General features: G+C 42.4%; 1 long non-coding RNA gene across 1 annotated transcript in view; it reads left to right on the top strand.

Annotated features, from left to right (window-relative positions):
• LOC134411628 (uncharacterized) overlaps positions 1–11913 on the top strand; it is a 458652-nt gene extending 446739 nt beyond the window's left edge. Inside the window, exon 7 of the long non-coding RNA XR_010026359.1 lies at positions 11898–11913. This is a non-coding gene — a long non-coding RNA (uncharacterized LOC134411628). The remainder of the gene's footprint in view (positions 1–11897) is intronic.
• The last annotated feature ends 559 nt before the right edge of the window (positions 11914–12472 follow it).

Consider the following 12472-nt stretch of genomic DNA (forward strand, 5'->3'; position numbering starts at 1 on the left):
AATAGGAACTGACGTTTTGCATTTAGGGAGTAATCCTGTGTCCCCTAGACAATGTCTAGGGTAGGAGCTACAAAGGGTTGTTTGTTATCCTGGATCTACGCTCGTAGATGGGGCTCTGACCTAGGAGCCAGGAAACTATATCCGCTGCCCCCTCCCCATCCCCCCATAGCCAGCATGGAGAGAACTCCACTGGCTACCTCTCTGTGCTCACAAAATGGCATACGGAGCTAGGGAAAATGAGGCATTCCTGCAGGCAGGGAGCAGAAGGGAGAAGACTGGGGACATGGTGCAACGAAATTGTCCATCTACCTAAAATGCAGAGCAGGAGGTGTGAGCTGCCTCCTGCTTTGCATTAGATATGAGTAGGGCTTACAAGTACCCAGGCCTCATCCCATAAGATTGCCCCCTTAGTCATATAGTAGGGAGAAGAGCTGTATGCAGCCTGATCCAGAAACACCTGAGATGTGGAGCAGGCATGTCAGGTGTTAAATGTATGTGCACAATGGAAGATTGAAGGTGCCTTTCCTATGAGATTTCCTCTTGGCCTATTCTACATTAGCCAACCATTGTTTCCTTCACAGCAAGTGGCATCCACTCCGTTCAGTGTAGCAACCTGAATTACAGCACACAAGAATGATTCTGAAGTGGACTTGAAAATATAGCCCCTGTAAACATTCAATTGCTCATGGTGGAGCAATATCATGTTGAAAGGCTGAAATCATTCATTCCGGCTATGGTGGCAGACTCTGACACAGTATAAACAAAGCAGCCTCCACTCGGGAATTGCTTTATCATCAGAAGTACCGCCCTTCTCATGTATTGTTAAACAGCAACATTGGTCTTGGCCAGTATTATTACAGGGTGAAAGGAAAAAGTTCATGATCCCTGACATTGGTTCCGGCCTCCCCACATTATCAGTAACAGCAATAGCATCCTTCCATCATCGGTTCTAAAGAACTTATATTATTATTATTACTTATTTATATAGCACCATCAATGTACATGGTGCTGTACAGAGTAAAACAATAAAATAGCAAAACCCTGCCGCATAGGCTTACATTCTAACAGAATCATAATAAAACAATAAGAAGGGGAAGAGAATGCACCAAACAGGCACAGGGTAGAGTAAAACTAACAGTATAAAAGTCAGAACAAAATCAAGTTTTAAAAGCTTTAGAAAAAAGAAAAGTTTTTAGCTGAGCTTTAAAAGCTGCGATTGAACTTGTAGTTCTCAAATGTTCTGGAAGGCTATAAGCATAGCAGAGGATATTCCAAATGTGTGGAAAAGCACCACGGTGGAATATTTGGCTTCCTGCAACTTTAGCCTTCTGTTTTATCATTCACATTTCTAGCCCTTGTGAGAAGCACCACCAGAAAGGCAGCACTGCTTACTTCAAACTCCTCATTACAGCTTGTATTGGTCTCTTATGGAGAAAGGGGGAATGACCAAGCAGTAAAATGTATAAATACTAAATAGAAGGAAATATCTGATTTAGAGAATAATAATAATAATAATAATAATAATAATAATAATAATAATAATAATGTTTATTTATTTCTTACTCGCCTCTCCCTCTGGATCAAGGCGGGGAGCAACACCAAATACAAAACACCATAAAATACATAAAACTAATTAAAAACATATAAAGCTAATATATTATTAAAAGGCATCTTAAAATTCAACTGGGTAGGCCTGCTGGAAGAGATAAGTCTTTAATCTCTTTGCTTTCTTAAATTTAGAAAGACTGTTAAGTTGGCAAATCTCTCCCGGCAGTCCATTCCGCAGTCTGGGGGCGACAGAAGAGAAGGTCCTCTGGGTAATGGTTGTCAGCCAAGTTTTTGTTGACTGGAGTAAATTCTTCCCAAAGCACCTGAGTGTGTGGGGTGGATTGTATGGGAGAAGGTGATCCCGCAGGTAACCTGGACCCAAACCATGTAGGGCTTTAAAGGTAATAACCAACATTTTATATTTTGCCCAGAAACTAATTGGCAGCCAGTGAAGTGATTTTACACCAGTGAAGTGGTGTAACATGGTCACCCCTGGGTGACCAACCTGGCTGCCATATTTTGAACTAGTTGAAGTTTCTGGACTAGGCACAAAGGTAGCCCTATGTAGAGTGCATTGCAGAAGTCGAGCCTCGAAGTTACCAGTGCATGCACTACCATCTTTAGGAAGGGGCACAGCTGGTGTATCAGCTGAAGCTGATAATAGGCACTTCTGGCCGTCACATCTATCTGAGCTGTCATTTGGAGCGATGGATCCAGGAGCACCCCCGAGCTGTGAACGCAGTCTTTCAGGGGGAGTATATCAGGAACTGAATAACTTTTTCTTTAAATTTTCTAATTTCACTTGTTGTTGTTGTTGTTGTTGTTACTATTTTTGTTCTCAGTGATCCAGGTACTCTCCTTCCTCCTTTTATTATTATTATTATTATTATTATTATTATTATTATTATTATTATTATTATTGTTGGTGTTGCTGCTGCTGCTGCTGCATCTTGTTTTGTTGTAACTCTGAGAAGTGCTCTTTCTTAAAGAGAAACTGAGGAAAATAGAATGATTCTAAAAGGCTTTGCATTGTAGACATTGAATATATTACACAAGTAAATGTGTGAAGCTGGGATGCTAGTTTTGAAGGATAGATCTCTGTGGAGTACTTTAGAGTCCCCCCCCCAGGCTAGGAAAGAGCTTCAGCTATTGGGCAGTATAAAAATGAAATAAATAGACTCACCTCATCCTTCCTGGTCCCCAAGTAGGTACAATATGTCTTACTGGGGATATTGCACCGGCTTGGGGACCAGGAGTGCCCTCTACTGGAATGTTCAGTTCCATGTTTACCCCAGGAAAGGGGTGAAAGTTCATTTGGCTAACCCCATGCATCTCTATTGGTGTTTCCCTCCCATATTTGTGGAAGGTTGGAGGCTCCAGATCAGAATTGACTCTTCCTAGGGGCTGCTGGGACTTTCTTTCTTCATCTGTTAGTGCTGTTGGTCTCCAGGTTCTGGCTGCCTTCCACCTTTGCCACAAAAGATTTAGATCATGGCCAAAGCAATGGTGCAACATAGGAGCCATGGCATTGGGGAGTGGCTCTGGTCACATCTGGCCTTGCCATATTTATATGTAGTCAGGCCATATGTGTGACAGCAAAGCCAGTTATCCACTGACAACTTGACTCCTAGCAATGGCAGATGCTAGCCAAGGGATTAACAACAGTGATCAGGCCATTGGTTTAGTTGTGCATTGTCATGCAATCGAGACACAAGCAAACTGCAGTGCAGAACTCATGGGGAATTTACATGTTAGCATAGACCAATGATCAACCAAGTTGTGGGTTTGCAGTTGTGTTCTTAATAATCATTTAATTTATCTTGGGCTAGATCTAATGTGGCCATGTGGATAGAAAGATAGACCTAGCTCTGGGGGACACATGTCCTTTGCTAATGAGCTTAATGTATGATGTTGGACAGAACACAATTTCTCAGCCTCAGTTCCTGATATATAAAAATAGGAATAATCTTAATTACCTCTCAGAACTCTTCCCCATCCTGGTGCTCTCCAGATGTTTTAGACTTCCACTTCAATCAGTGTTATGCCAGCATGGCCAATGGTCAGGAATGCTGGGAATTGTAGTCCAGAACATCTGGAGGACACCAAATTGGTGAAGGCTGTTAGAAAGGATGATAAAAAATGGAATTTCAATATAAATGATTAAATAGTAGATTCATGTTTAGTTAAGAGAAAATATTTGCTTCCCAGTATATCTAGATCAACATCTAGTAATTTTAAGGAGTTTCATATGGTAAATCTAAACTCATTAATCTGAATTATGAATCCATTGAAAAGGTTTGTTTTGTTTTGATGTAATGAGGTAAAAACCTTTTATCACTAGAGCCAGAGACATTTTAAGTTTTGACACAAAATCACAGCTTAACCCATTGGTAAGCAACTTGCTCTGCTCCAGATGTTTTGGACTACAACTCCCATCATCCTTAGCCAGCATGACCAATGGGCAGGGATTATGGGAATTGTAGTCCAAAACACTGTGTTGCCTATCCCTGGCTTTGTCCACTGAAGAATTAGGTCAATTTAATTTCTCTTGAAAGAATGAATGAATGAATGAATGAATTGTGAATTTTCTTTCTTACTTCAAATGGATGAGTCAAACTAACCCAAAACATTATGGGTACATGAGGGGTTTATAGTGGGCTTAAAGTAAAACAAGTATGTAATAAGTTAAACCCTGCTTGGTTGGTTTAATAATGATAATACTGCACACAAGAGAAAATGGCACTTGACATCATGGCAACAGTGCAATATTTGTAGAAGTAATCTGTTTAGCAGAAGTAATACCTGTAGCAACAGGATGGCTCTGTTTGGAGATCATGCTAAAGATTTAGCACAAGCACATTGTCAATGAGCATAATCTCCTCCTGGGCTCACATACCTATCCCTTCCCTCTCCTCTTTTCACATGGGCAGGAGGAGAAGGGCCTTCTCTGCTGTGATACCCCGGCTGTAGAATGAGCTCCCTAAGGAGGTTCGCTTGGCACCTACATTATATGCTTTTAGACGCCAGGTGAAGACCGTTTTATTCTCCCAGTATTTCAACAGTATATAAATAAATTTTAACTTGGTGTTTTAAATTTGTAATTTTGCATTGCTGCTGTTTTTATCTGGTTGAGCTTTTATATTGTATTTTATATTCTGGTTTTATACTGTTGTTTTATACTGTTGTTTTATACTTTGAATGTTTTTAATTTTTGTGAACCGCCCAGAGAGCTCCGGCTATTGGGCGGTATAGAAATGTAATAAATAAATAAATAAATAAATAAATAAGAGCTCAGAAGCTTTCTCTTGCACTTTTTGATAAACAACAACTTGCCATGTTGTTGTACAAGCCTAGAACTGTGGTTAAACTTATCCATGATTAGTTTAAACAAGCCAGCTTCAGTAAATATGGTTGAAAGCTGGCTTGTTTGAAATGAACCATAATTAAGAGAAACTGCAGTTTGCTGGGTTTGGATGACATGGCAACGAAAAGCAGAAGTGGGAGCTTCAAACCTCCCTTTCTTGGCTGTGCTAGCGGGGGAGCAGGGAGGAGGCAGTGCACAGGGCAGGCCCAGGGGCAAGCTAGGCGCATCCACATCTTGCTAAACCATCATTTTGACATGTTTTTGTGAACTGCCCAGGGAGCTTCAGCTATTGGGCAGTATGAAAATGCAATAAATAAATAAATGTGACACACAGCCAGTCCTTTAATGATGGGGACTATACACATTTTAACAAACCTTTGTGGTCCATAAAAGTCTGGTGCGGCTTCCTAAGTAACGGCAGGGAAGACAAAAAGACCAAACTAATTCTTTTGCTAAAGTGTTTGCATTTGCTTCTCAACCACACAGAAGATTGGGTTAAATTGATGTTAAGCAACTTGTAACCACAGGCCAGCCCTACTTCTCGACCTTTTTCAATTTCCTAGATATCATCTGCCCTGTTCACCTTCTGCTCCTAGTATTTGTTTGCAAAATTTACATGACTCACATTTTTGTTGACTAAGTCAGGAGGTTTAATCCCCAGTGACCATAGTTAGTTACTGGCTCCCTGGTACCAAGATTGAAAAAGAACATTGCCTGAGATTTTGGAGAGTCACTGCCCGTACTGGACTAGGTTAACAAATGCTATGATTCAACATCAGGCAGCTTCAGATGTTCATAATTATGGTGTTCTGCTGTGCATGCAAGGCAGATACTGTGAACAGAGGAGAAAAATGGGATGGCATTGCCAATGGAAACAAAAGGAGATAGGAAGAGGCTCCAGCTTGCCAGGCTAAAGAAAGTTCTCTGCTGCAGGTGGGCAGAAAGTAGATCGGATGTTTTGAACTTTAGCTCTCAGAAGCCCTTGCCAGCAAAAACATCTACCCACCCCTACTCTAGCAAACCTCTCTCTGGGATGTACCATTTCAGACGAGTGGCAATTCCTCCAACTAACATCATCATCATCATCATCGGGAAGTATCTAATCTAGTCTTCTCCTAATCCTGACATGCTTGTGTTTTATGCATTTGGAATGTGTTTTTGGATGGAGGTGTATTTATTATTTATTTATTTATTTATTTATTTATTTATTTATATAGCACCATCAATGTACATGGTGCTGTATTTGACCATACGAGCCCCCACCTGCAGTCTGATGTGATGCAGCCTACGGCAGCTCGTCCTCCTCCTTTCCCCTTTCAGTAGGGGTTCCGCAAGGCTCGGTGCTTGGCCCGCAGCTGTTTTCTCTATACATGCTGCCCTTGGGTAAACTTATTCAATCTCATGGCCTCCAATATCACCTGTATGCCGATGACACACAACTATATCTCTCATCTCCGGAACTTTCTCCTGATGTCCACGATCGTATCTCAGCATGTCTTTCAGATATCTCAGCCTGGCTGCTTCATCGCCGTTTGAAACTCAATATGGCAAAAACTGAACTGCTTGTTTTTCCTCCTAAACCTTCTCCTCACCTCTCATTCTCTCTTACTGTCAACGATGTCACGCTTACTCCGGTCAAGGAAACTCGTAGCCTTGGCTTTATATTTGATTCCTCGCTCTCCTTTATTCCTCATATCGAGGCAGTAGCTAAATCTTGTCGTTTCTTCCTGTATAATATTGCCAGGATTCGACCATTTTTGTCTGTCTCTTCTGCCAAGACTCTCGTTCACGCACTGGTTATCTCTCGGTTGGACTACTGCAACCTCCTCCTCTCTGGCCTCCCCTCATCTCACATCAGTCCGCTGGTCTCTGTCCACCACTCTGCCGCTAAGATCATCTTCCTGGCCCGCCGCTCTGACCATGTCACTCCGCTTCTGAAATCTCTTCATTGGCTCCCAATTCACTCCAGAATCCAATATAAACTTCTCCTGTTGACCTTCAAAGCTTTTCACGGTCTAGCTCCTGCCTATCTCTCCTCTCTCATCTCACACTATTGCCCCGCTCGTGCTCTTCGCTCCTCTGATGCCATGCTTCTTGCCTGCCCAAGGGTCTCTACTTCCCTTGCTCGGCTTCGTCCATTTTCCTCTGCTGCCCCTCATGCCTGGAATGCTCTTCCAGAACACCTGAGAACTACCAACTCAATCACAGCTTTTAAAACACAGCTAAAAACTTTTCTTTTCCCTATAGCTTTTAAACTTTGAGTTTGTTCTGACCCTATACTGTTAGCTTCACCCTTCCCGGTGCCTGTTTACACTTCCCTGTGCCTGTTTGCATTCTCTTTCCCTCCTTATTGTTTACTACAACTTTATTAGATTGTAAGCCTATGCGGCAGGGTCTTGCTATTTACTGTGTTATCTGTACAGCACCATGTACATCGATGGTGCTATATAAATAAATAAATAAATAAATAAATAATAATAATAATAATAATAATAATAATAATAATCAGACTTCCTCAAACTGTTTCTCTTCAGATGTGTTAAGAAGAACTGTCCTGGATCATAAGAACCATAAGAAGAACCATGCTAGATCAGACCAAGGGTCCATTTAGCTTAGCACTCTGTTCACCCAGTGTTGGACTGCAACCATCATGGCCAATGAGAATGAGGCCAGTAAGAACTAAGCCTTTATGTGCTTGGTGTAGCCCAAGGATGGATGGCTGAAGATCAGGAGATTCAAAGTCATAACTCACAGCTGCTGCCTTAGCCTAACCTTCTTAACAATTTTTACCCTGTTTTGAGGCTTTAGGAGGCTGTTAAGAGAACACTAGCAGTTTCTTGTACCTAACATAATCCTTGCAATTGCATCTTGTGTTGAATCTATGAACTTGGATTGAATTAGAAGACATGAAGAGTTTGCAACAATGTACAAAACTTTTCTTCCTGACCTCTTGGCATTCTAAAACCTGAAACTTCCTATTTTAATTATTGCTGTTTCTATCTTTAATTTGTATGTAGCATCAAAGTGTGTGAAATGCAGAAAGCCCAGCTAAGAGAAGAAGGAGCTTCAGTTGAGATTCTGGGTATCATTTTTAATGGCATTTGAAACTTTTGTTGTCATGTAGCTATGCCTTGGGTGGGCTAAGTAATTTGGCTGCCAGACTATGGTAGGATCTACACTACTGCTTCATAATGGCATTGAAGTGCACTGACAACTGTTGGGGGCCATTGACACATTCCCTATACCATTTTCAAGCTGCTTTCAAGGTGTTCTATCCTGCTTGGTGTAGATCTGGCCAGAGTCAGGGTGTGTGGGCATTGGATAGTTCAGGTTCCTGGATCCAAAGGCAGAGGCAGTGCTCTGACCTTGGAGCCAGGAGTTTAAGCTCCCTGCTCTCTCCCCCTCACAGCCGACATGGAGAGAACTGTTGCTTCTCTCTGATGTTATAAAGGCAACCTCAGAGGAAAGGGCAAGAGGGTGTGTCAGTAGACAGGGAGGGGAGGGAACAGCTTACACTGTATCCCCAGCCTCCTTCCCCCTCCTCCTCCCCTATGCCTCCAGTGTGCCTCCCACTCTGCACTGGATACTCAGAAGCTTTTGGGTTCAGGGGCTTATGAGTATTAAGGGCAGATCTGAAAGGACGGCAGCCTTAAATCCTTTTTATGGAGCAATCCTAAACTCCAGGGGATGGCAGCTAAAGAACAGAGAAGGAATCAGCCAGAGAGGGATGTCCACAGATGGAGGAGGCTGTTCCTAGAGGTCTCCTCATGGCTGTAGTGGAAAGCTCTGTTGCTACTGCCACTCCACCATTGCTATTCCAGCACCAATAGGGGCTGAAAAAGGGTGTGTGGTCTATGTATTGGGGAAGTTGTAGATTTTGTGGATCCAAACCCCTTCATTCTACATTCATGTCCCCACAATGGGGAAACCCCTGTGCTGGCAGGGCTTAAAAAGTGGTGGCTCTTTCCCCATGGATTCTCTCTTCCTTGACCCACCCCACAGGATAGCTCCGTCCATTGTTTTATCAGGTCCTGATAGTTTATTGTTAATTGTTATCATTATTTTAATTTTTGTTAATGATTTTATATTGGCTGTATTATGCTGTATTTTGGGGGTTTAATTTTTGCAAAATGCCCACAGAGCTTTCGCTATTGGGCAGTATAGAAATAAAATGAAATGAATGAACAAATGAATGAATGAAACAAAACGAATGAAAAAAAAATGTGTTCAAAAAATACATACTTTTGAAAAATGCATACTTCTGAAAAATGTGCACAAACAATTTAAGGTGAGCATTTCAAAAATTGACACATTGATATGTACATTCAGAAAAGTGTGCATGGATAGAGGAATTAATTTTCATGCACAAAACCATCAACAATGCTTGTGATCAGATACAGACATGATCTGGAATAAGCTTCAAGGCGGAATTCATAGAACTTTGCCAAGCTTGAGTTTTGCTGATTCTCATCTCCCTAGATTCTCATCTAGATTCTCATCTGCATCATGTGGCAGCAGATTCCACAGTTTGACTATGTGCCCAGAGTCTTAGATGACGTTGGTTCTAGTGTTCTTTCTTGAGAAGAAGGGTACTAGCCCCAATGGTTATGTATTACCTCCAGTATCCGAGGCAGTAAGCCTACATGCACCAGCTGCTGGGGAACATGGGTGGGAGGGTGTTGTTGCACCATGTCTTGCTGGTTGGCCACTCTGTGAACTAGATGGAGCCTCTGCCTGATCCAGCAGGGCTCTTCTGATGTTCTGAGATAGTGAGAAAAATGTCTTTCTATCCACTCTCTCCACACCACATATAATGAGAGAAGGGAAAGCAAGTTAGGCATGGGCAAATTCTTCTTGACTCCATTCAGAATTGGCTCGGTATATCTACAAGCTTTCTTGGCAAACATTCTGAATTTTTTTCCTTGGTAATAGTTCTTTCCTAAAACATAACGTTGCTGCACAGGCGTATGACTGCGGTGCTTGCAATGGACATTTTTTTGGGGTGGGGGTGAGATGGGATCTGTGCCTGTGGTGGCTGCTTGCTCAAACAGGCCACCTGATTTACTTGCCACAAGCAGTTGTTGAAATCTTGCACATGACTGCGAGCCCTCCTCCCCATGGGGCTGGTGGTTCAGCAGTAGCAGAGACAAACCTGGCTTTTCCTTGCAGCACATGAGGCAGCTGACCCAGCATGAGAAGGCAGGCACAAAGGAGCTACTACGAACAGAGCGGTTTCTGTGCACTGACCCTGACTGACATATATTAGGTGAAAGTTACAAGGGCTGATCTTTGGAGACTCAAACATGTCTGCAGAAGAACACCCCCCTGGAATTCTGTCGATGCTCTGGGCTTCTGTATTATTTAGCACTGCAAGTTTCTTCTTCTTCTTATAGCCCTTTTGTGCTCACAGATGTTTTAATTACCAAGGAAAGGGAGCAGATTATTCTGGCCATATGTCTCCATTCCACATAAATAAGGATTGTCGTTGGCCCACTGTAGTTTCACGGGACTGTCAACGATGCCGCTGACACCAAAGCTGTCGGGCCAGATAAGCATCTTCTACCCTTCAGTGAGCATGCTAATTCAGGGAACACCGAGACTGATATGCATTGAAAACATTCCGTCTAGAAGCAGTTATGCTTACACTGCAGCAAAAAGGAAATAAATAAAAGGTTTCTTCAGGAATTTGGGTGCTTGCTTGATTGGAGACATGAACAAAGAGAGTGTAAGAGGGAAGGGGGACTAGATAGCCGGGCATGTGTCCAGTTTAGGTTACATTTGCATCATCTTTGGTTCAAAGATGTTAGGTTGGAGGGTGGGACTGCTTCATGTTTAATATTCAGGTCTACTCTGGCACCTATCTCACCATATAGGGATTATTTATATGGAATTAGTGATGTCATTGACACCGTTATTTTTAGTTGTTGTTGTTGTTGTTATTATTATTATTATTATTATTATTATTATTATTATTATTTCCCACCTTTTTTCCTCCAAGGAACTGAAGGCGGCGTACATAATCCTCCTCTCCATTTTATCCTCACAACAACAACCCTGTGAGGTAGGCTGGGCTGAGAGTCTGTGACTGGCCCAAAGTCACCCAGTGAGCTTCCATGGCCGAGTGGGGACTAGAACCTGGATCTCCCGCCTCCCAGTCCAGCACCTTAGTCACTACACCACATTGGCTCTCTTGAGTATTTTGTCATGTAATGTTACTGTATTCCTATTATTGGCCTCATTGAAATAATAAATAGTTGTTGATGTAGCATGGTGACACTCTCCGTAAGGAAGTATAATAGCCTACAAGATATTTTCAGGGCTGATCGGTGATCACATATATACCCTATTCATGGGCTCCGACTTGGTTAGACTTATAACCACGCTCTGCATAGCACTTGCCAGCAGTGTCTCTTTCTACTTAGACCAAGGCATGATCTACACTACTGCTTCAAAACAGTTTATAATGGTATTGACAACTGTTGGGGCCCAGAACACACTCCATATACAGTTTTCAAAATGTTTTCAAAGATAGAGGTGTACAAAATCATGCGTGGTGTGAAGAAGGTGGCTATGGGTATCCATGTATCTAAGGCAGGAAGCCTATACGCACCAGTTACTGGGGAACATGGGTGGGAGGGTGCTGTTACACCATGTCCTACCTTGTTGGTCCTTGGCCAATGGCTGGTTGGCCACTGTGTGAACAGAGTGCTGGACTAGATGGACCCTTGGTCTGATCCTGTATGGCACTTCTTATATTCTTATGTTATATCCTTCTTGGTGTAGATCTGGCCCCAGGGATTGTTATAGGGAAATGACAGAAAATTTATAGAAAATTGTGTGTGCACTTCATGATAAACTGACCCCCTCCCCTGCCCTTGTTGTGTGTCATCCCCAGATATTGCATCAATGTGGCTACTTATTCAAAATCGGTCAGTCACCATTGCCAGATAAATGCAGAAGTGATGTGTTCAACGCTTTTGTACAGTTCAGAAATGCCTGGAAAGGTAGAATTGGGGGGAGAAGAGCAGGACCAGGTAAGATTCCCACTGCCCCCATCTGAAAGGTCTCTCAGCTTTGTTAGTGCAACACAATGCATGTACCACATAGAAAGTGATGTGCTACAATTAATGGCAGGCAGCACAGCTGGACAGACCTGCCCGGCTTGCCTTGCATAGTACAGTGCTCTGCCTTCTTTGGGATGAGCCATTCTCCAAGCTGTTGTGGTATGCATATCAATATGGCTAGTGTACAAGTTTGATAAATTTCATAACAAATCATGTATTCAATAACGCATCTGCTGCAGGAGCAAATGGAGAGCAATCATGAAAACTGCTACAGTTCCTTAAAGAGGACACAGGGAATACAACGGTTGTAATTGGAAACATACATACCTGGTAGTAAGTCCCATTGAACACAGTAGGGCTTACTTCTGTGTTAACTTACTTCTGAGAGTACTTCACCCTTGAAAGGTAGCCTAGAAATAATTGTAGATAGATAGAAATGCACATAAGATTCTGATGTTGGGTTAATCAACTAGCACTGGCAATTGGGATGTAGAGC

The sequence above is a fragment of the Elgaria multicarinata genome, chromosome 1 (genome assembly GCF_023053635.1).
Source record: "Elgaria multicarinata webbii isolate HBS135686 ecotype San Diego chromosome 1, rElgMul1.1.pri, whole genome shotgun sequence".
Taxonomy (NCBI): Eukaryota; Metazoa; Chordata; class Lepidosauria; order Squamata; family Anguidae; genus Elgaria; species Elgaria multicarinata.